The sequence below is a fragment of the Nannospalax galili genome, unplaced genomic scaffold, assembly GCF_000622305.1.
Source record: "Nannospalax galili isolate Female #2095 unplaced genomic scaffold, S.galili_v1.0 scaffold489, whole genome shotgun sequence".
Lineage (NCBI taxonomy): Eukaryota > Metazoa > Chordata > Mammalia > Rodentia > Spalacidae > Nannospalax > Nannospalax galili.
In genome coordinates, this window is record NW_008360302.1 from 1,553,514 (window position 1) to 1,578,018 (window position 24,505).

Consider the following 24,505-nt stretch of genomic DNA (forward strand, 5'->3'; position numbering starts at 1 on the left):
TATATAATCTCAAATGGGATGCTTTAACTGTGCTTGAACTGTGCTTGGGGAGATCTGTGTTTGGGCTAAGCAATAGTTAAGGAATGAATAGACCTTTAAAATATTCTTTTGATTGCCATGACAAGCTATTCTGGCCAACTTCATCTGAAATCACCATTGTTTTTCAGTGGAAAATAAAGTTTCTTAACATCAAGTACCTTTGGTTATTGTGATAATGAGCCATATTATTTTATTTTTTCTTCTCAAATAGGTGGAACCTGTGGAAATACCAAAATAAATATTGAGTTTCCCCAAAATGGTATCTCTATGGAATACTGGCCAAGACCACCAAAATGCCACAGGAGGGTTCTCAGTTGGAAACACCTTTTAAGAAGTACAATCAATCAGACAGTTGTAGGATTATAAATGCTTGGCTGCTAACTTGCTTAGTATACGGTCAAATTTTGCTTAAAAATTACCAGCAAACTAGAAAGCCATTGATGCTTACAGCTCTGAACATAGGAGTTGATCCCTGAAGTCTGAAACATGAGAGCTGATTAAGAACTAGAGTCAGAGGAATGAAGATAGTTCCATTTTCACGGAAATTTCCAGCTCCTTTGGATATACTTAAAGATTTCTATTTTAATGATTCCTGCCATTGGGCTCTTCTAATAGTGCAAGGTCTTAAAACCTGATTCTCAGTAAAGTGGTTCATTGTTTATCTCTTCCATTCCACTGGGTTACTTGAGGAAGTAAACTTTTATTTCCATGTCTAGAAGTATTTGCTCATAGACGTCTATTTTAATACACAAATGAGCATCCAAATTAATTAAAAATAAACTCAGTTCCCCTCATTTAGGAATATCTGTTTCTTTCTCTTCATTTCATGGTATGGGCCTTCTCTCTTCCTTCCATGAGGTTCTGGTAGGACTACTCTCCAGCATATTATCCAGTCAGGGCAATCATGGTATTCTTTGTCACTCGTCACACAGATTGATCCAAGAAACAAGTGAATGATGCAGGTAGGGCCAGTCAGCTCTCCCAGCATTTAGCTAATGCTAAAGATACTGCCTCTTACTACTATAGAAAGTAGGTTATCTATACAAGAGAGCCCAGTGGTCATGTTTCTCTCTGCATCAAAGTAATCTGCCAAAGGTAGAAGAAAATGTGAGGGAAATTAAGAGAATCAGAAAAGAAGGTAAAACGTGAACAAGAGAGAAAAAATGAGATGGAAGGGATCAATATTATGTCTTAGAATGCATTCTGTTATCTAGACCACCACATCCATACCATGTTTTACCTTAAAGCTGTATTGGCACCAAGAATACTATACTCCAATAAAGAAATTACATACTCCCTTTAACCAAAGCAACAGAAGATTCTGTCTGACACGATGAAGTTTATGTGGAGTGAGTGCCTCCTAAATCACAAAGAATGCAGACTGAATAGGACAGTCCTTAACTTTCACTCACTACATTTTGCAGGAATCATGTTCCTCTTCACCTTGGCAATGTACCATGGTATATTCCACAAATGCATAGTTTCATAGAACTCTGAGCCAAGGCAGGGCAACATAGCCTGACAATCATTAGTTCTATATCCAAATGTCTCAGTCTACGTAAAGATGGCAATGTTTCCGCACTGGTTTGAATTTTCTATCATTTTTATTATTTTTCCTATGACTTGATTAAGACAAAGTTCTAACCCTAGTACTCAATAGAAACTATTTCACCAACAATACAACCTAGTTAGTAGAGATTGCTGAATGTGCTTTGAGGCATGCAGATATGAGAGAAGGGATATACTCCATTAGGAAAGAAGAATATAATGAAGGAGCATCTACCCCTACATTTTACCAGTTGTGAGTTGGCCATTGCAGTGGTAGTAAAGAAAAAGAGTACAGTAAATCTGATGTAGTTCCTGCCTCATGTCATTCACGGTCTGGTGGTAAATACAAAGATTAATGAAAGAGAAGCTGGAGAGATGGTTCAGTGCTTAAGAGCACTTGCTGCTCTTGCAGGGACCTGGGTTCTGTTCCCAGAACTCACATCAGGTGACTCACAACCACCTGTATAGGTCCAGGGCATCCAAATCCCTCTTCCAGCCACCACAGATACTTGCATTCACATGGTATACACACACGTGCACACAGACACACATACACACACATTAAATAAATAAATATTAATGAATCTCACCTTGACAGATGCTGCAAATGAAGGACCATGGTGCTGAAAGTCCTGATAACAAGAGCATGTGACCATCACAAGAAGGTCTTCAGAAACTTCCTGAAAGAACAATGCTTGTCCTGAAAGCTGAGAATAAAAGTTAACTACAGGAAGAAAGGATGCATGGTATAGCAGATGCTACTAGCACTCTGCCCAGATTCCCTAACCACATATCTGGACAACGCAATGTCTTTTTACTACAGAGATCTGTGGCTTTCTCCCCATGTGCTTTCTCTGGCTGTCATCTCAATCCACTCACAGCACAATACAGGAACAGTAAGAAGTCGACACCCAGAAGCAGACCTCAACCAACAATCAGGAGGAACTAGGAAGCAAATGCTTCCACTTCCTCACCTTACAGTTGGCTGGCACGAGACATGTTCTGAATTGTCTTCCAGAAGCTGCCCTCATGGGCCTGAGCCTCGCTTGTACTCAGCACAAAACTACTTAATGAACCTGTGTTGTTGCTTTTCTTTCCCAGCTCATCCACCCCGCTATCACATACTCACCAGTGCTTTCTGGATCGCTAAAGAAACTACAAAGCTTAAATCCCAGACTCAAAGCCTGCTTTCATGAGGACCCAGCTGAAGACTAGGAGGTAGGAATAGGAACAGAACAAGCTCACTGGGCTGGAGAAAGGGTCTGTTCAACAGCACTGTTGATATTTGGTCAGAACATTTTTCGTGGGGAGTGAGGGCTGTTCATCCATTATAGGATGTTTACAGCATGTCCAGGCTATATGTCAGCAGCACCCTCCCCAGCTCTGACAGGAAATAATACTCTCAGACATTTTCAAATGTCTGCTAAAGGGCAAAACTGGATCCAGTGAGAATCACTCAAATGGTTAACTCCTTCCATTTTGCAAATAAAAAAATGCATCTAGAGCAGGATCAATTTCTCAAGGCTATACAGAATCAAGACAAGAATCTAGATTTTCCAAAAATAGTATAACCCCTCAACCAAAAGGCCATACAGACAAAAATTAATGTTTTATACAAGCCTAACTGTACTTAAAACTAGCAAATGAATAATCAAATACTACTTGGGACACATGTGAAGATGAACAGAGTCATTCTCAATATGAGTGAGTCTTAGGCCAATCTCCCCAAAGAATGTTTGCATCTATGAAGGTACCAGGAACTACCAGCAAGAGCAGTGAAGAAGGTTGCAACAAAATATGTCTTTTAATTTTATTTATATAAAAGTCAGAAAAGTTCTAGTTTAGAATTTGAGCCAAAGGGCCAGTGAGGTGTCTCAGTGGGTCGTCAAGCCTGGTGACCTGAGTTCAATCCCCAGAATCCACATGGAAGGAGAAAACTAACCTCCACATGCTGTTCTCTGACCTTCACATGTGTGGCATGGCATGCATGAACACTTGTGTACACACATATATGAGCATACACACATGCACACACACAATAAAGAAATGCAGTAAAATAACAACAAAAAGTATAGTATAGAAAATATACAGGCCAGTACTATGGCTATTTATTGTCTTTATCATTCATTATGCACCATCCTTAGCAATGGAGCTATTGGCAGTTGACGGCTGCTGAGAGAATGAGTCTCTTTTCTTTGGGAACCTGGCCTCCAGCAGATTGCCCATGCCCTAGTGGATGGCTCCACACACATGCACATGTAGTCAATACTACCTGGACTCTGGGGGTTATTAATAATAATTTTTAAAAAATATTTTAGTTTTGGCTGGTTATGGTGGCACACGCCTTTAACCCCAACACTCGGGAGGCAGAGGCAGGCAGATCTCTGTGAGTTCAAGGCCAGCTTGGTCTACATAGTGAGTTCTAGCTGGGGCTACAAGGAGACCCTGTCTCAAAAAGACCAAAAAAATTGTTTTATTTTTATTTTATGTATATGAATATATCGCCTGCATGTAGGTAGGTGCACCCATGTCATCCATCGTCCGTGGAGGTCAGAAGAAGGTGTTGGATACCCTGAAACTAGAGCTATGGATGGCTGTTAGCCACCATGTGGGTGCTTTAACCACTGATCCATCTCTCCAGCCCCTATTAATAATAATTTTTAAGAGAAGACATGAAAGGAGGTCAAGAAGGAGAGGATTGGGAAGTCTCAGAGGAGGTTGGAGGGAGGCAGTGAGGGGTGGAAATGTTCAAAATACATTGTATACATGTATGAAATTATCAAACAACAAATATTTTTAAAGAAGTGATGTATGTGGGTGTCAAGTTGACAAATGGTGGAGTTGTGATGGTTAATATTAATTGTCATCATGACAGAATCTAGACTCACCTGGGAGATAAACTCTGGGCATGCTTGTGAATGATTATATTGATTGTGTTCACTGAAGGGGGAAGACCTGCACTATGGAGGGTCCCAGTCCGCAGCTGGGATCCTGGACTCTAAATGGAGAAAGGGAGCTGAGCAACAGTATGCTTTCATCATTCCCTGCTTCCTGATTGTGAGTGAATATGACCAGCTCTTTCAAGCTCCTGCTCCTGAATTCCTCTCATGATACACTGTACACTTAACTGTGAACCAAAATAAACCTTTTCTCCCTTAGATTGCTTTTCTCAGAGCATTTTATCATAGCAACAGAAAAAGAAACTAAGCAACATTCTCTTAAAAATTATTTGAGGGGTTGGGAGATGCCTCAGCAGGAAAAGCATAAGCATAAGGAATGGAATTTGAATCCCCAGCACCTGCATAAAAACTGGGTGGACATGGCAGCCTGCTTGTAATCCCAGCATGTGGGAAGCAGAGACAGGGAATCCCTGGAACAAGCTGGCTAGCTAGAGTGGCTAAACTGGCAAGTTCTTGGTTCAAGTGAGAAACCCTGCCTCAATGCATAAAGTGGAGTACAATCAAGGAAGACATCTGATCTCAATCTCAGACCTCCTCCACCGGAACATACATGTTCACCTAAACACATGTGCTTGCACACACACACACACACATACACACACATACATACTTGCTCCCCCACACACCTGAACCCATATCCAGAGATGTGCCCACACATTCTCACCTGCATCTATGCACACATATGTGCACCTACACACACGTGCACCCAGAAATACACAGCAGCACTTGCGCACACATGTATATGAACATCGGTACAGGCACTCACCCCACATACACACATACACATGCAAAAAATTATTTGACCATATTTTCCAGGACTGAATTTTAGACTATCCATTCCATAATATTCTATATCTCTGACAGCAGTCCAATTAAATATACATTTTAAAACAGATACTATCATTGATCCACTTGGAACCCTAAGTTAGAAGCAGGCCAGCTACTCTGAGTAGCTGATTATGTCGGCTCCCATCTGTTTCCCTCATTGGGTTCTTGTTCTCTGGGTCTAGATAGAAGACCGAATTATTCCAATTAACCAACTCTCAGAGAACCTGGGAAACAGAACTAATCCAATCCAATTGTCTCATATAAACTGTTCCTACAACGTTAAGTTACTGTGACTCTGTGCTAATGGAATTCCCTGAGAAGCTGTGCCTAATTCCTCTCTTTCCTAGCTGTGAGTAATAAGCAGTTTTACTTTTCATATCAGAGAGACAGAGACAGACAGACTGGGCAAAATGCTCTGTGCTTCCACTTTTTCTCTACAGCACTCAGACTCACAGAAGCAGAAAGTAGAGCAGTGGTTGTGAGGAAGGGGGACCGGTCGGGAGCTGCTGAGCACAGTGTAAAGTTTCAGTGACACAAGATGAAAACCTCCCAGGGACTTGCCCCTAGAGGTGCAGGACTGGACTGCACACTTAGAATCTTGTTGATGCAGTAGATTTCATATTCTGCTTTTCTTTTAATCACAGGAGAACAGCACACAGGCAAGGGCTGGTGCTCTTCTCTCTCGGTATTTCCTTCTCGTTGGCTCCTATCTGGAAAAGTTTCTAGTGTGTGATTGATGACAGACTGGGAAATGCTGGTCCCAAATCCCAGACCTCATTTATAAAGCTCAGGTAACCACAAAGTTGCAGAACACAAAAATGACTTTTATATCCAGTGTTAATTATCATCAAAGACCCATATTTTCAAATAAAAGTATAATTCTCACTTCCTATAAAAACCTGCTTTTTATAAGTGTTATAGAACATTAATGCCCAGATATCCAATTGGTCAAATTCTTCTTAGAGATAAGAGCCAAGAAGTTGTGATTTGCCCAAGGTCATTCAGCCAGGGGGAGACAAAAACACAAGCCTCCTAGACTGTAGGCCAAGTTTCCTCCGCTTTACCACAATGCTTTCCTGCCACCCTAAGGACCCTAACTCCCTAACTCATAGAAAGGCATTGAAATGTTACTGTCATTCCAGGGAGGAATGAAAGAAAACCTACATAAGGAAACTGTAAGGAGGTGTCAAAGAAGACAGATGTGATGAAAAATGAAAAAAAAAATTCAAAAAAGAAGAAAAATATCAGAGAAAAAAACCGTTGAAACAGACATTTGCAAAAATAAGTTTCCAGTTATCCTCGGAGCCCTGAGCAGTATTTGAATGGCTTCCAAAATTGCTTTTGACCTGGATGTAGAACAGAAACTTTTCTTAATCTGTTGAAAGTAAAATCAAATTTCGTATTAGGAAGCACTAGTTTTGATGAGGGAAGCTAAATAAAGCATAAGGGTACCAGTCTGCAGCTGGGGTCCTGAACAGGATTAAGGAACAGTAATATTAGCCTCTCTAGTGTATTCGAGAAATTGTAACTAAAAGGAATACATAGATTTTAGTAGTTTATGTTGTTACACAAAGTTCATCATTTTTAAAAGATTAACAAATGCCTTTTCTCTCCTTTAAATTTTTATTTGTTTATTTTTATATGTATGAGTGTCTTTCATGCATGTATGTAAATTCGCCATATGTAGACAATGTTCACAGAGGCAAGAAGGAGGTGTTGGGTCCCCTGTAATTGGATTTATAGACAGTTGTTGGCAGCCATGTGGGTGCTAGGAACTGAATACAGGTCCTGTGGAAGAACGGCCAGTGAGCTTATCTGCTGAGCCATCTCTCCAGCCCCAGAGTTCATCGCTTTAAACTTTCTTTTAAATAGGACCCCTGGTCACCCTACAGCCTCCCCATGATGCATCCACACTCACCCATACGCTCCTTCAGCTTTGTACTTTACATACACACCCAACTCTTAGCTTCCCCTTTCTCAGTCATTCCCCTTCTTACCCCACCCAAGATGAAATGAACTAGAAAAACCCTCTTCCCATCCCACATTGATTTTCTTCATTGATTTATGTATTTGTTATGATGCTTCTGGCCACAAGGAAGTGCGAACTCAAATCAAAGTTGCTGTGAACAATCACTACATTTATCATTCCCCATATCAAGCTTTGAGAAAGCTCCACTGGGCACAATAAAATTTTTGCTGAGTTGGATTGCCCTGGATCCTGGGTCTATTCTGGAAAGGATTAAGAAGATACAGAAACTGTGGTACTTGGAGTTTATAGGGCAGCCAGAAAACACAAGTCCATAACCCCCATACACCAAGTGATTCATACAGATTTTGCAAACTTCTGTAAGTGGTGGAAAGGAGGAAGGCTCTAGGACAGGAATGGATGAGGATTAATTACATCATAGGGAACATGGATGTGAATGCAGGTGAACTTCTCAAGGATGGGAAAGATTCCAGTAAATGGAAGTAGAGGAGAAACTCAATGTTCTGCCGAGTGCACATAAATTAGACTGATTGAAATAGAGTTTTTCCCTACAGGCAATGAGAGTCCTGAAGGGTGGATAATGCCCACTTCCAACCATGAAGACCACATTCAAGCTCAGGGACTCAAGAAACCCAAGGCAGCCCTGTTGAGTGGGGAGGCAAAATGAGTCCTCAGAAGAGAAATCATTGACTGGAAGAGTCTAGAATTAAATTAAATGAGTAGTGGATGCATAAGTGAATTGTTCCAGGGCACTGAGAGGCTCTCTTCTGGAGTTTCCAGTGGTCTCTGGAAACAGAAGTACTACCATGAGTTTTACAAAGGCAGGAATGCGGACCAAGGAACAGGGAGAGGAAGGCTGGAGCTTTTCAGTAATCTTAACTCTCATCCCATTTCTGTGTTGGCTCAGTGAGGGGGAGAGCTGCTGGTTCCTGCGGTTTGGTTTAATCTAAGAACAGCTATGGTACCTGCCAGATGTATGCAATATAAGACTTAAGGAATTATAGACTTGTAAGTTTATTATATGACTATTTGTTATGAGCTAGATTATTCCATACTATCCCTATGTCTTACATAACGATGTCTAAATAGTCAAAAGTTCCAGAGCTAGCTATTTGCAGTGATGTCTGGCTTGTGGGTCAGTTTCTTGGTGATTCTTTGGACTTGTCCTTTAGGCTTAAAAGAAAGAGATACTTACCTGGCAGGGGAGACACCATGATCAAGAAGGTAGTTTTCCCAGGCGAGGCTTATCTATTGTACTCCAGATGTGCTGACCCTTGTGATTTCCCCAAATGCAGGAAATTCAACTGCATAATTTGTGGTATTGAGGGACTGTTTTTATGCTCTGTTCCTGCTCTCCAGAAAGAAAGAGAAAGGAAGAAAGAAAGAAAGAAAGAAAGAAAGAAAGAAAGAAAGAAAGAAAGAAGGGAGGGAGGGAGGGAGGGAGGGAGGGAGGGAAGGAAGGAAAAGAGAAAGAGAGGGAAAAGAGTTGAATAGACCATGTCATTGAGATGCAGACATATCAAAAGACAAAGGTTTTACATTTCAAAATACAGTACACAGGCATTTTCTCTTGTAGTTGGTGGAGTTTAAATTAAACCATTCAATAATCTCAGCAACTTGGACCAGGAGAAAATTGCTCAGCAGTGAGGAGCACTACAACTGCTTCAGGTACCATGAGCCCACATGACATACAAAACAAGAAAGAGGTGAGGTTCTCTCTCTCTCTCTCTCTCTCTCTCTCTCTCTCTCTCTCTCTCTCTCTCCCCTCTCTCCCTCTACTCTCTCGCAGAGGGAAAAAATTAGAGCTACTTTTTAACCACATTACAGACTTCCCTAACATCCTCTCAACCACAGCTGTTTTATAAGCAGACACTTGAGGTGCCACGAAACTGAGGAAGGAATGTTTAGTGCCTGCAACCTCTCTGGTGGTAGGATCTGCCCACTGAAGAGGACGACTTGGAATGAGGGTGACCCAGACAAGCAGATGTGCCTATTAGAGCCATGGAGGAGGCGTTCTGGGGCATAGTGTCAGAAGAAAAGCCCAGATTAGATTACAAAGTACCTGCAGTGCCTTGCTGAGAGCTTAGAATTTATTTTAAAACACTGGGAAACTGGCATAAATTTCAGTGCTGGGGAAGGAACTGATGGTTCTGAGTTAAAAAAAAAATCTGGAGGCAAAGGTAGGAAAGGATTTAGAAATGATTAGATGGGTTAATTTGGGACACAGGTTGCTCTGTTGGGGACACTTTGGAAACCCTAAAGGAATAATGATTCCAGCCCACACTATAGGAACATATAATTAGACCATTCAGGAATAACTAGTGTTTATTTAGTACTTGACAATGAGTCAAAAAAGTAGATTCTAGATCAGTTTTTCTATTACACAAAGTCACTGCCTTTCCCTGAGCCTCAGTTTCCTCATCTATAAAAGGTCTCTGGAGTGTGAACACCCCCCACATACCTCCTTCCTCAGTCATCAGAGAATAGTTCTTTGTAATGCTATGGTGATGTGTGCCTTTAATCCCAGCCCTCGGGAGGCAGAGGCAGGTGAATCTCTGTGAGATCGAGGTCACCCTTGTTCACATAGTGACTTCCAGGTGGGTTATGACTAGGGAGACCCTGTCAAAAACAAAAAACAGTCAACAATAACAAAGAAGAATAGCTCTTTGTAAGGATTTCTATTCAAGCAGATGATATCCACACACCCTTTAAGCGAGGAGGCCTGACAGATCCTAGTTGAGTCATCTCCGCTTTGCCACTCAGCTGAATGTGGCCATGTTTTTCCTTCAAACATCTGCATCATCATTAGTAGTGTCTATCCTTCCTAACACAATGGGCTTTATTATCATTAATGATGATGATTATTACTGAACCTGAGAACATTTGTTTTGTACTGATAATTTATTTCATGTCTCATCAACTCACTTCTTCCCAACACATCTCTGTTTATCTTTAGACTGTAGAAGGAGGGGCACCAAACTGAGAGTAAGGATCTCAAAATACTAGTGCTATCCTTTGTAACTGTGTGCAAATCATTTTCCATGTCTGCCTTTCAGGATGGGCAGAAAGATAGATTCTCATATTTGTAGCTGTAAATCATGAATGAGTACGAAAATCACATGGGACTGTTCAGAGGGCAAATCCAAGTACCCTAGCCTAGACCTAGGAAACCTGCATATCCTAGAGTGAGACCTGCCATGTATTAAAAACTGTACATAGGAGATTTTTGGTGGGCCCTCTAAATTCTCTTTACTTTTAGCCAAGTAGATAAGTATTTAGAACCTACTGAAATAAAGAGAAAAGAGAGTTCGGTTCTGCCCTTAGGGAATTTAACAACAGAAGGAGAAGATAAAACTGAAAACAGACATCAACTGTAGAGGGTAATACAAACTGACGGCTACAGGATGCCACCTAAGATGGCAGTATATCTCTGAGAGACGGCAGCACTAGAATTCAAGTTTAAGGACAGTCAGGAGTTAAATGACCTGAGAAGAGTTTCAGAAAGTGCAAGTAGACGTCAAGAGTTCAGAAACAGAAATCTTATGAATATTGTACAAGGAGACAGAGTCAGTATAGAACAAGGTCAGCAGGGGAGTGAGGGGAGGGATTAAAAAAACATAGGAGTGATGCTGTCTAGCATCTACACGTCCCACAGACCGCTTATATCCTCTTGACTTGCAGTATCAGCTCTGGGAACCATGAACTGTATTGCCTGTTGGTTTAGAAGTTAGAGCTGGGAAGGAGCAGGGTGTGCTCCAGGAAGAGTCTGACAGATAGGAAAGTGTTGTACTGTGAGCTTCCACAGAACGTGTGTGAGACCCTCTCAGAAACCAGAGGCAATGGGCAGGAATTATGGGTTCTGCTGTTCCCAAGTCTCCCTGCAGCCATCCCACACACAGCTTCAGGCTGCCCTGAGCAATTTCTCCTCTCTCAAGGCTAGCCAAAGAGAGTGTTTCATACACTATGTCTCTCTGAAGAGGACTTCCTGAAGTCATCTTGCCAGACCACCTATTTCAAGCTCAAGGTGAAATAACAACTCAGAGCTGTAGCTAGAAGGTAAAAAGATCAAGGACCTTGACACTTTTCAACCAAAGAATTCCTCTTTTCACACTTCCACCCTAGGAAAGCCATGAATTTTATCACTGGGGCACTAAAGGCCCTGCTCACCCTGACTGTACACCCTCTAAATCTGGATAAACGGTTTTAGTCCTGCCTACATCCCCAGCAGAAAAGAGACCATAAGAAAGCTCTGTGGATGCATCAACTCTGGGATATAGTTGTCTACTCTTGGAATGGCTGCAAGTCATGACCAGAATTTAAGCTGCCTCCACGCTGGGGAGAAAAAAAGAGAGAAAAGGCTGCTGGAGTAACATTTGGGGATGCTTCCTGACAGAGTGGGATAACCAGAGGCTGTGCAACAGTTAAGAAAGGTAGACGGGAATGGGGTTTGATGGCGCATGTCTTTAATCTCAACACTTGGGAGACAGGTGGGTGAATCTCTGTAAGATAAAGGCCAGCTGGTCTCTATAGCAAGTTCCAGGCCAGCTGTGGCTATAGGGAGATCCTGTCTCAAGACCAAAAAAAAAAAAAAAACAAACAAACAAAAACAGTAGATGGGGAAGAAAAGGTGTGAACTCAGCTGTTTGGAATGAAAATATGAAGTTGCTGCCCAAGATAGCAGCACTGTGGTCAGACTGAACAATTCGAGATGGCAGTTCAAAGAGCAGAATACAGATGAAAGTGAGCTCAATGTTCAGAGTCTGGGGTCCGTTGTCTGCCTTCAGGCATGACTGCAGAACACAGCTCTGACAAGGGAACACATTATGCCATGGAATTCTTTGGCAGTGCCAGCATTAAAGCCCAGAAACACCCACATGTATGCTCTGTTGGAAATGGTTTTGATTTGTTTTATTTCTTTTCATTCTTTCTCTCTCTCCTCAGACAAAGTCTCACTATGTAGCCCTCTCTGAATTTGTGATCCTCCTGCCCCAGCCTCCCAAGTTCCATCACAATGAAAAGTCAGAGAAAAGTAAATTTCCTGATGCATCCCAAACTTTTGGGTTAGTTAATATGGCCCTCCATTTATATTGAGCATTTGTGCATCTACAGCACTGGGAATCAAACTCAGGCCTAGTACATGGTCAGCAAGTGCTCTACGTCTGAGTTAAACCTCCAGTCCTTCTGCTGTTCGCTTGCTTGCTTGCTTGCTTGATTTTAGTGATCAATATTTAGGAACTTTGAACAACGGTTGTAGTCATGACTTCCTAGACCCTGAGAACCCTTTGGAGGGTTCTTTCCTTCCCCTTAGGGAAGTCTTTTAAGACAAAACAGTATGAGAGATACATTTATGTGGGATATGCTAGCCTGGGGTGCCTGATATAAGCCAGAATGCAAGTGAGCAAGCTCCTGACAAATAGACCTGAGAGATGTAGACGTTTGGAATGATCCATTAGACCAGAATAGAAAGTGAGTGCTAAATGGAAGGCAGGCATACTGTACAATATGGGGCCATTCATTTCCTTCGCCAGGCCCTCCACCTCCCATTCCTCCTGCCCCAGGGTGTGTGTGCCTTTGGAAGAAGACATTGGAATGACGAAACGTAAGTCCTGGTTCGCTAGGTCTTGTTAGAGAACTCATAATACTTTCTACTCTCCAAACATCTCCAAGAAACCAGACCTGGCGGACTTGCAAAAGATGCTTTTAATCAGAGAAAGAATAAAGAGAAGTATAGTTGAGCCATAATGAGACAGTGGCAAACCCTGGGAAGCAACAAAAAGCCAACCCCAGACGACAAGGTCCAGAATGCTCCACCACAAGGGCAATTAGCAGTGTACACTGGAGAGTAAATCAAGGCAGAACTCTACCTTGCTCCTCTACTCCTGACCTGTTTTAGTCAGGGCTCTTCAGAAAGCCAGACCATTAGAGTATATGGAAATATGTGAGAGGGACTATTATGGGAACTTGTTTGCATAATTATGGAGGCCAAGGCATGCCACAGTACTCAGTCCAAGCTGGAGAACTAAGAAAACGAGGAGAATAACTCTGTCTAAGGCAGAAGGCTGAAGAGCCTGGGAGGGGAGCGAGAGTATTAGCATTAAGCCTCTGAGTCGGAAGACCCAAGAGCCAGGGAGTTCCCCGAGTCTGAGGGTAGAAGATAGGTGTGAATTCCACCTTCTCTTTGAATTTTGGAGTATACTGGCTCTCAACAGATTGAATGATACCTGTCCATATTAGGGTGCATAGGTCTTCTTTTTTCAGGCTTCTGATTCAAACACTAATCTCTTCTGGAAACATCATCACAGACATGCCCAGAAATAATGTTTTATCAACAATCTGGATATCCCTTAAGTTAGTCAAGCTGACAGCTAAAGCTAATCATTGTACTTTCTGCTTCTCTTAGCCTTCCAGCACTTATAACAAAACACCATGCACTAGGCCCGAGTTTGATTCCCAACATTGTATATACACAAACGCTCTATATAAATGGAGGGCCATATTAACTAACCCAAAACTTGGGATTCATCAGGAAATTGTCTTTTCTCTGACTTTTCGTTATGATGAAACTTGGGAGTCTGAGGCAGGAGGATCACAAATTCAAGGACAGAGAGGGCTACATAGATGTCCAAAAGAAGCGAGAATGCAAGAAGCAAAGAGGCTCCTGGGAGACAAATCCACCTGAGGCAGAAGTTTGGAGTGATCTGCTAGGCCAGACTGGGCAATGAACACCAAGTGGGAGTCAGGTGTTCTGTGCAATTAACTTACGAAGAGAAAAGGTTTGGGAAGGTGGCTTGTTTGTTTGTTTGCTTGTTTGGTTGGTTGGTTGGTGTTGGCTCTTGTTTATGGACATTCTAGTCCAACATTGGCAGCCCACTATTTTGGCCCTCTAGCAAAGGCAGTATATCATGACAGGAACAGGTGTCAAAGAAAAATTGCTTACTTTATGAGCCAAGAAATAGAAAGGAATAAGTAGCGGTCCACAATCTTCAATACTCTTCAAGGGTTCTGATTGGGGGGCTGGGGATGGGGTTGTTTTTGTTTTTGTTTTTGAGACAAGGTCTCCTTGTAGCCCTGGCTGGCCTGGAACTCACTATGTAGATCAGGCTGGCCTGGATCTCATAGAGATCCACCTGCCTCTGCCTCCTGAGTTTTAGGATTAAAGGCATGTGCCACCACGTCAGGCTCTTCAAGGGCTCTGCTTCTCTTGTGCATGGAGGTGAATATAACCTGTAAGTGTGATTGTCAGGAAGATGAGGGATGAAGAAAGAAGGTAGATAAGCACCTTGACAGGAGGTTGAGTAAGAGGCCAGAGACAAAGGACAGGATGAGGAACAAAAACCCAGCAGTATTTATTAACTCTGGCAGGAAGATTTTATTTTTTAACCTCAGTAGGGCCCTTCAATTGACTGGCCAAGATGGGCTCAGATTCACATAGCCCTGGACATCAGGGCTAAATGAGGCTGGGGGCCTAACAGCACCCCTTCTTTGTTCAAGGGGACCAACTATGGGGAGGGTCCAAGTATAACCCTAAGACTAGATGAAAGGGAAGAGCCAAGCATAGCTATGGGATTCCCAATTCTGGGACACTAACTCACCCAAAGGGAGCTATTCTGCCTATGTATAATAAAGGAACCTTTGCTGTTGATTTCTCTGCATTTCGGTCTTCTTTCTTCCCAGACAGCCAATTCTTTGCACATCTATCAGGACAAATCTGAATTCCTAGACATCTCTACCTGATCTGCATGAGACATTCAAATGCCCTATTATAAGGATTTGATTAACTAAAGCAATGATAGCTCATCACAATGCTTGGCGCCAACCAAGTGCTCCATCACTACAATTTCTGCTCAGTAAACGCACATTTTCTGAGTACCTAAAGCTTATGAGCTGTTGAGTAGAGTCCTTGGAGATTCCAGAGAATAAGGCTATCCTCTTTAAGGACATTCTTTTTTCTTTTTACTTCATTTTATTTTTGAGGGTTTCTGATAATGCTATATTCTGAACATACAAAGGGTACAAAATGTATTTTTTTCCAGAATATTTCATAGGATGGTGCCAGTCTATCATTGTCTGCAAAGTACCTTCACATACTGTTCACATACTGTTCTAGTATCTAGTGATACTGTTCATACTGTGACAAAATACTCTGACCAATACCATCTTGGGGAGAAAAGGGTTTATTCAGCTTATATCTCCCTCTCCTGGGTCACAGTTTATCAGGGAGTCCAAGGTGGAAACTCAGGGCAGGAACCCAGAGGCAGGAGCTGGAACATAAGCCATGGAGGAAAGCTGCTTACTGGCTTGTTCCCCTGGTCCCTGCTCAGCCTGCCTTCTTATGCAACACAGGCCCACTTGCCCAAGAGTCGCACCACTCCCATATCACTGAACAATCAAGAAGATGCCCCACAGACATGGCCACAGGCCAGTCCTATGGAGGAAATTCCCCAGTTGAGGCTTCCTCTACCCAGGTGTGTCAAGTTGACACTAAAGCTATCCAGCACACACACTGTTACTGTAGGTTATTTTGTCTCTTAATTAAAGACACCGTATATAAGGACATTCTTAGTGATCTAGGGCCTTCTCATAAGGCCCCACCTCCTAACTATTCATAATACTTCAAATAGTGCCATACTGGTAGACCTTTGGGGAAACTTATCCAAACCTTACACTACCCTTGGGAAGTTTAACCTAATTTCTTCATTGGTAAAACAGTATTCTTATAAGGACTTTATGAAATAATTCCAGCAAAGTACTTAGCTTGGTGCTTGGAGCAGAATTCATTTTCAAAGATAGAGTAAATGTCTCTACCTTTGGATAGATGATTACATAGAGTTGTCAGCATTGACATGAGTGAAAAGAGTCAGGCAAGGGAACTACAGAATTCAGAGAGAACTGGATGGCAGTAGATACTCAAGAAGGATAGACGTTATCTACTTTCAGTTGTCAATTTGACACACCTGTGACAAGGAGATCACAACTGGAGAATTTCCTCTTATCGGGTTGGCCTGTGTCATGTTTGTGAGGCATTTTCTTGATTGTTGAGTGGTGTGGGAGGCTCCAGCCCACTGTGGGGAGTGCTACCCCTGGGCATACGGGCCTGGATTGTATAAGAGAGCAGGTTAATCACAGGCCAGAGAAGTAAGCAGAGTTCTTTCTGCTTCATTTTCCTCCTCTGGGTTCCTGCATTAAGTTCCTGCCTTGGCTTCTCTTGATGATGGACTGTGAGCTAGAAGTCAAATAAACCCTTTCCTCTCCAAGTGGGTTTTGGTCATTGTTTCATCACAGCAGTATAAAACTAACTAATACAGAAATGCAGTCACAGTCGGTACAATGTAGGGGGCAGGGCTTTGGTTGTAGCATTTACCCACTGGCACTCTGACTTAGTGAATTCAGTGAATGACAAAGACAGTATAAGCAGAGGAAGACCATAGTGTCTACAGAGTCTGAGATATCCTCTGTGCAGTGGGAATTCTTGGTCAACAGTTCAATAAACATCATTAGTCATTGGCAGGAAACCATTGAGCCAGCAGACCCAAGGACAAACTAGACCTCTCCTAAGGCAAAGCCCAGAAAGTGCCTGTTATGTAGCAATTTCCTATAAGCTAAGGCATCCATCTTGGAGGGAAGTTTTTTAAGATGTAAGGTGTTAAAAGGGAGGTAAAACAACAGGATATTTAGAGAGAAGATATTCTAAAAGGAGGTAAAAAACAGGATGCTTGAAAGGGAAGTGAGGCATGTCATCCTGCCTGGAAGCTCCCTAAACTCCAGAGTTGAGGAGAGTGAACAATTCAAAGGCTTCAGGAAGTCCCTGAAACTGATCAGGTTCACTAGTCACTCCCTCATCCCTAAGAACTGCTGAGACTGTCTCAAGCAAGCCAAACTACCTAGAACACTCTCAAGATGAACTGCCTAGAAGAGGCTCAGACCAACTGAGCCACCTTGAAGAAAGACTCCCCAACCTGCTGCAGGCATCTAAGAATTTATTCTCCAGCTGTACATATACTGTACATAATTTTTAATTGAAGTATTGTTTATAGAAAAAGAATGGAGAAAGCCCTAAGTGCTGAATAAACAAATTAAGCTATATTCTTCAACATAAAATACTATAGAACCATTAAAAAGAATAACAAAACATTCTGTGTGTTCTGATACAGAATGATCTCCAATGAAAAACAGAAAGTGTGACTACTAGATACCAAATGTGAAAGAGAAAGGACAAACTAGATAATACACACACTCACACATATACCCCAAATCTTACCTAGTAACTCTATGCTACTGCAACTAGGACAGAAAGAACTATAAGTCACTGGCAGCCTTGTGCCTCCATTTCTTCTGATGCCTTTAGCTATTGAGCCCCCTGCCCAGCTTCATTTGTGAAATAAGGAAATGCCGTTTTAGATCATTGTCTTGGGCTTTAAATGTATAAGTATATATGGTATCATTATGTTCAATTATCGCTATAGAAGATCATTAACAGATAATCAGTATCTACTGCATAGTAACCATCTAAAATATTAGCTTTGTAATTCTTTGTTTTCTAAGTTTAAGAGAAATTTTATTAATTCAAGAATTTCATACAATGAATCTTGATTATATTCAAACCTCATCCCCCACCTCCATCTTCACCTTACCACCCCCCATACCAGACTTTGTCTTCTATTTGCACATGAAAAACCTCATTCATTTTACAAATATAGCTGAGCTGGATACCAGAGAAATCATATCTCATAGCCTTTATTCCAAGCAAACAATTCCCTAATACACCAGTTTCTCAACCTCCAGCTCCTCACAGATTACTCCTGCCTTCACAATTCCAGGGCATGCAGATTTTTATTTGGCTTTGTTATCACTGAATGGGGGGAGGGGGGATTGATGGAGTTTTTAGTGTAGTAAGGGAGTCGAAACAAATGGAAATCAATGATAAGCAAGAAAGCAAGTCACTGTAAAACATGTCCCAGATGGGTGAAGCCATCTCAGGTCTTCTTGGCTGGACCACTCAGGATTCTGAGCAAACATCTGCTTAATTCCAACCTGAGGCCTTGTACATACCTGAGAAACTCTGAATACACCCTATCAATATCCCTGGAGTATTTTATTGGTCTTCTATCTTCTAACTAGATACAGAGAAGCCTAAGGGCAAACTTTGTATAACACATGCCATTGTGTTTTCAAAGCCACAATAAAGATAGCTAAAATATACCAAGGGTTAACAGTTTTAAGTGTGTTGAAAGCACTTAGCATGTTTTATTAACTTAATTATTCTTCAAGCCAACTATAAAAATAGTAGGTACTATTATTATCCCCATTTTATAAATGAGAAAATTACAGTTCATGTTAGAAAATAGACCAACATAGACTGGTTTCAAAGCTGACACTCTCGGCTACAGATTGTCCTCTAGTTACCACCTAGCCAGCTGTCCTCTTGTAGTGTACTCAATAAACTATTCTTACATTAAAAAAAAAAAAAAACTTCTTAATCCACCATTAATAGCCAGCTAATTAGTTTTTTTTCCAGTGAATAAATCAGATGGCACCTCAGAAGACTGTCAAGATATACCAGGTCTTTTTCCCTTGGCCCTTAGAGACCAAATAGAAGAGCCTGAAGGATGGATGAGAATCTTTGGTCTTTGCATTAGTCAGAATTCTCCAAGGATCAGGCCCAATAATATGCAAAAAGGGAGGGAGTAAAGGAAGAGGAAAAGATGGAGATTCTTCTTAAGGAACTGACTCCTGTGACTGTAGGAACTGGTAAGTCAAAAATCTCCAGGGCAGGCCTGAAGACTGGACACCTGGGAAAGAGCTGATCTTGCCATCTTGAATCTGAAGGCAGTCTTCTTAGAAGATTTCAGTCGTTTAAGGCCTTCAGCAATTAAATGGTGTCTATCCCATATCCAAAAAGATAATCTGCTTTACTCAAATTCTGTTGGTTTAAATGTTAATCATATCTTTAAAATACCTTCACAACAATATCTAAACTGTTGTTGGAACAAACAACAGCCTAGCCAGGTTGACACGGAAACGCAACCAACACAGGTGGCCAAATCTAGGGCAATTAAGAACTGGAATACTCCATAGCAATCACTCCCTCTCTGTACTCAATAATAATAATTACCCCACCCATCTGAGACATGTTTCACAGTTATTTGTTTACATTTGATTTCCATTTGTCCTGTCTCCCTCACTACACTAAAACTCCATCAGGCAGGGAGCATAGTATGCTTTCTAATTCTTTTTATCCATCCCAGCCTATTCTGTTAGCATATCAGTGATTAAAAACAAACAAACAAACAAACAAACAAAAAGTCATGACAAAACTTTACAATAATCACACTTTTAGTTTCAAAAACTTAATCATGATGTGTAAGGGCAAACAAAATCAGGTAGCTCATAAAATAATATACTGTGGCTGTGAAGGATTTATTGAAGGAATGCAAGGATATTTCACATTAGGAAACTGAATATATAATTTATCATGTCTAGAGATGAAAAGAGAAAACAATTATTATATATAATTCTTTTCATGGGTGCTGAAAAGATAGTTGATACTTGATTTTTTTAAATGCCATGTCTAATCTTAATAAAATATTTTAGATAGATGGTTTCTCTGATTCAATTAAAGAAGTGTTTGTTGAACATTTATTGTCTGCCAGACAGAATTGTAGGCACTTGGGAGAAGGCAGCAAATAAAACAGAAATCCTCGTCCTCTTGAGACTTATGTTTTAGTATCGAGGTACACAATAAATAGTAAGTATTATAATTAAGTTAACTACCTTTCATGTGAGAAAGCAGGAAGTGGTGCAGACAATAAAGTCAAGCAGAAGGAAACTGAGGGAAGCTACTGGGGGAGGCAGGAGTGGGCTATTTATTTTTATTTGGGAATTTTTTTGTTTTAGATGTGTTTTTCTTTCAAGTGTGGGTCTTACTATGCAGCCCAGGATGGCCTGGTATTAACAAGTAGCCCAAGCTAGCCTTGAGCTAACAGCAATCCTTTTGCCTCACCCTCCCACATCCTGGAAATCCCGACCTGTGATGTTGAGTGGTTAGGATAGGGTCGATGAGAAGCTAGGAAGGGGATGAGGGAATGAGTTGCTCAGATACCTGAGGAAGGGGTGTTCTAACAAAAAGAACATGCTAGATGAGTAAAACAGTAAGGAGACCAGCACAGCTGCAATTTTAGTGTAAGGTATGGCATTTTAGGTTGTAACAACAATACTCTCACAGAGCCACATCAAAGAGCAAAAACAAAAAGCTCTCTAACCAACTTTCTGTTCATCAGGAAGGAAGGAATCCCCAATGCTCTACAGTAGTCTTCATAAAACTGCTAATTCTCCCCCACAAATTAATCCACATTTAAACAAACAACAAAGTTTGTGTTAGATGACTTTCAAGTTCAGAGAGGAAAAATAAGCAAAAACAAACACAAAAATTATAAGAGAGAGGCAAAAATAAGGGGAAAACATCTCATCAGGTAGAAAAAGCACTAGACAGGCACTTGAAAAGAAATCAGATTCCTACATCACACTATACTAAAATTAATTCCAGATTGATCAAAAAGGGGAAGAGATGTAAGTGGTTGGCTAGAGACAACAGCAGCTAAGAGACTAACTTTTCACTGTAAAGCCTTCTGTCCTTTAGATTTTGACATTTTAGTGACAGTGCTCTTATACAAGCAATAGCGTACAGAGAATGACCACAGAACTGAGAATCTAATTTTCTGGTACCAACTTGGCACTGCTGTAATTAATTTGTAACCTTAGGCAATTCATTTCATTGTTTTCATCTCTAAAGTGCTCATATTGTTTAGATGAATACCAGGTTCTCCGAGATCTAAAATTTTTTAACAATATGTGTTCAAACTTAAAAAATTGATCTACAAATAACTTATCTACTCTAATATTGTTGGTGCCTCTAAGCGATACAAGATGATGTATTGTGGAACTTAGCATAGATCATTCTGTGCTCATTCCATGCTAGAATTAAGGTATCATGATGAGTGCATTTCAGGACTCAGCCAAGAGTTGCTGGTTTGTTAGTCATGGAAGCAGTTGGGCCTCCCTGATAAATACAAATACATAGGGAAGGGTTGGCTTGTAGGACAGAATGCCTAGGTTGGGGAGGCCTGTGACTCAGGTCAGGACTAGCCAAAGGGACTCTAAAGTATACACCAGCAGCCCATGATTCAATGGCAGATTTTCTGTTTGGGGGCCTATTTGGATCTTTGAGCTCCTCTGTGCCCCACCTACAAGTCTGTCCAGCAAAAAGGAAAAAGGAAGAAATACAAATCACCTACTTATTAATGAATGAACTAAACAGTATCAGTTACTAGCTGTTTTAACAAACATATAAATGATTTGATATGCTCAAGGAATTTAAAATCTGGATGGCATCTTAGCTATCAGCTAGCCAAAATCAGTCACTTTACAAATTAGAAGGCTGAGACTTAGAGGAGTCTTAAGGTAGATGCCGATTCCTGGCAAATCCAGGGAAAAAAATGCAGCTGTTTCAACACTTGCTTGGAAGGTATTTCCACCAATCAGCCTTTGTCTTTAAATGGTCTTACAAACTGTGCTGCCATTTGTATGCCAGAATATTGTCAGTTTGATGTGGTGGTAGCAGTGGCTTGATATTCCTCGGAACTGTGACTTTAGGCATAGAGCATCTAAGGAAATGGATGGCGGGAACTAAACCAAAAATCTAAACTCCACCTGGAATTTCACTTGAGGAGCTATTTCTGACCCGGCCCTCCCTGTACCATCAATCACCTGTCACTTCCCCCTGGAATGTTTGTCATCTAACAGGGCTTTTTTTTGGCGGGGGGTAACTCTCCTGTACCTCCTTTTACTCTTCCTTTTCCAGCCAAAATAATTCTTATAGCTCACATGCTTCTATCTAACACATACCTAACCTAATTCTACCCAGGAAACAGCTGCCAGCACATTTCCTTGGGGGTTTGTATTTCCCTTTAGCTTAAGTAGGTCACTGCACTAAAGGAAGCTTAAAGACAGAATGAATAAAAATAAGCTCCTGGATTTGGCTGGTTTTATATCTGTGAAAAACACAGGAGATAGGCAGATTGGCTAGACTGGGAAAGCCAGGGAAGTCCCTGTGATCCTTCTGATGACTCAGACCTCACAGTGTTACTAGTCAGACAAGCCGAGTGAGCATTAGAGAGACCTTAGTCCTAAAGATGTGAAGTCATTGTTGGGTTGGGTGGGGTGGGGGATGGGAGGGCTGGGTAGAGGAGGGAGTGTGGGAAGGAATAAACAACACTAAAGAGCTTTGAGAAAGTCATGTGGAAAGCTACAACTGTATAAGCTTCCTAATATATACACATATTATATATAATATAAAAGTTTAAGTGGAGTTACCTCACAACAGTGGACAATGCCCCTCCTAGATACCATAGACTATCAGATAAAAGGCCCAGTGGCAGAAATGGCTCACCTCTTTTAGAATTGTTAATCCATTGGTCCCATAAACCTGCTAACATTACTGACTATTGCCATTGCTCTTACTTATTCTCCAGAAGTTGGGAGGGAGTACTGGGGGGCATAAAGGAGGAATTAGAATGGAGGAAATGGGGACATGGACTTGATCAAAACACATTGTATACATTATGAAATTCTGAATTAAAAAATAATAAAGGTAAATATAAAAAGTTTAGATAGATGGTGTTATGAAATTGTATATCAACTTTGAGAGGAGGGCAAAGTTTCTTAAGAAGGGCTATTTAAGCCTTTTGAAGATTAATATAGCAACATTGAACATAGAGAGAATGGCTTTCTTGGAAGCTGAATGTACCAAGGCCCTGAGGCAGAAGAGAATCAATGAGATCTGTATTAGTCAGCATCCTGTGAGAAAGCAGATGGCCTTTCCTCACTGGGTAATTTTAGGAATGTTTAGAAAAAGAACTCCAACAAAGTACAACAAGCTAAAGGAAAGTAGTACAGATCAGAGCAGTGCCCTCAGAGAGCAGGAACAACAGGAACCATCTGTTACCACCAGTACCCCAAGTTAAAGGGGAGAAGTGATAAAGAAGTTATTAGAAGCCAGAACAAGTAATACAGAGGCCATCTTCAGAAGGAAGGAACAAAGAGTTCCAAAAGGATGATAGCAGCTTCACTTTCCTTCCACTCATCCATATCCTGTGTCTCCTGTTAGCCAAACCTAACCAGGACCTGAAGGTAAAAGAATCCAGGGATGTGGCACACGTAGATCATCCTGAAGCATCGTGCAGTAAGAAAATGGTACGGAGCACACCTTGAAGGACTCAGTGAGGTTATATGGTTTAAAAGTTTGGGTATTCATTTCCTGTTAGCACTGTAAAAAAAAAAAAATACCACAAATTTGGTGACTTGAAATAAAACAAGTTTATTACATTGCCATTCTAAAGTCCTAAAATCAAGGTCTTGGCAGGACTGGGCCCCTTCTGGAAGCTCGGAGAGGCGTGTTTCATTGCTTGTCTCAGCTTTTAGAGGTTTCTGCATTCCGTGATCCACAGTTCCACCCTCACATCACTCTAGTCCTTGGTTCCATATTGACTTCTTCTCTGCATTTGACCCTCCTGCCTTCCTCTTAAGAGAACTCTGGTAACTGCATTGGACCCACCTAGATAATCCAGAATATCCAGAATATCATCTCATATGATTAGATATCCACAGAGGTAGAAAGCAGAATGCAAAGGGCAAATTCAGAGTTATGATGATGACAGGGTAGGAAGAAGCCCCACCAGCAATGTTGTGGAGGACATGATAGAGATTTTGTACTATGTCTTAAAGCCAATGGAAAACTATAGACCCGTATCCTTAATGAACATAGATGCAAAAATTCTCAATAAGATACTTGCAAACCACATACAGACACACATCAAAAAGATCATTCACCATGATCAAGTCGGCTTTATCCCAGAGATGCAGGGATGGTTCAATATACTTAAGTCAATAAACATCATAAACTATAAAAATGGGCTCAAAGACAAGAACCACATGGTCATTTCAATAGATGCAGAGAAGGCCTGTGACAAAATTCAACATGCATTTATGTGCAAAGTCCTAGAGAGAATTGGACTGGAGGGAACATACCTCAACATAACTAAAGCCATATATAACAAACCCACAGCCAACATCATTCTAAATGGAGAAA

General features: G+C 41.2%; 1 protein-coding gene and 1 non-coding gene across 2 annotated transcripts in view; both read left to right on the plus strand.

The window, feature by feature from the left end:
* Mex3c (mex-3 RNA binding family member C) overlaps positions 1-24,505 on the plus strand; it is a 90,603-nt gene that overhangs the window by 9,639 nt on the left and 56,459 nt on the right. The window lies entirely within an intron of this gene.
* LOC115068628 lies at positions 8,550-8,714 on the plus strand. Its single transcript, XR_003847959.1, has one exon. It is a non-coding gene; the product is annotated as a U1 spliceosomal RNA (small nuclear RNA).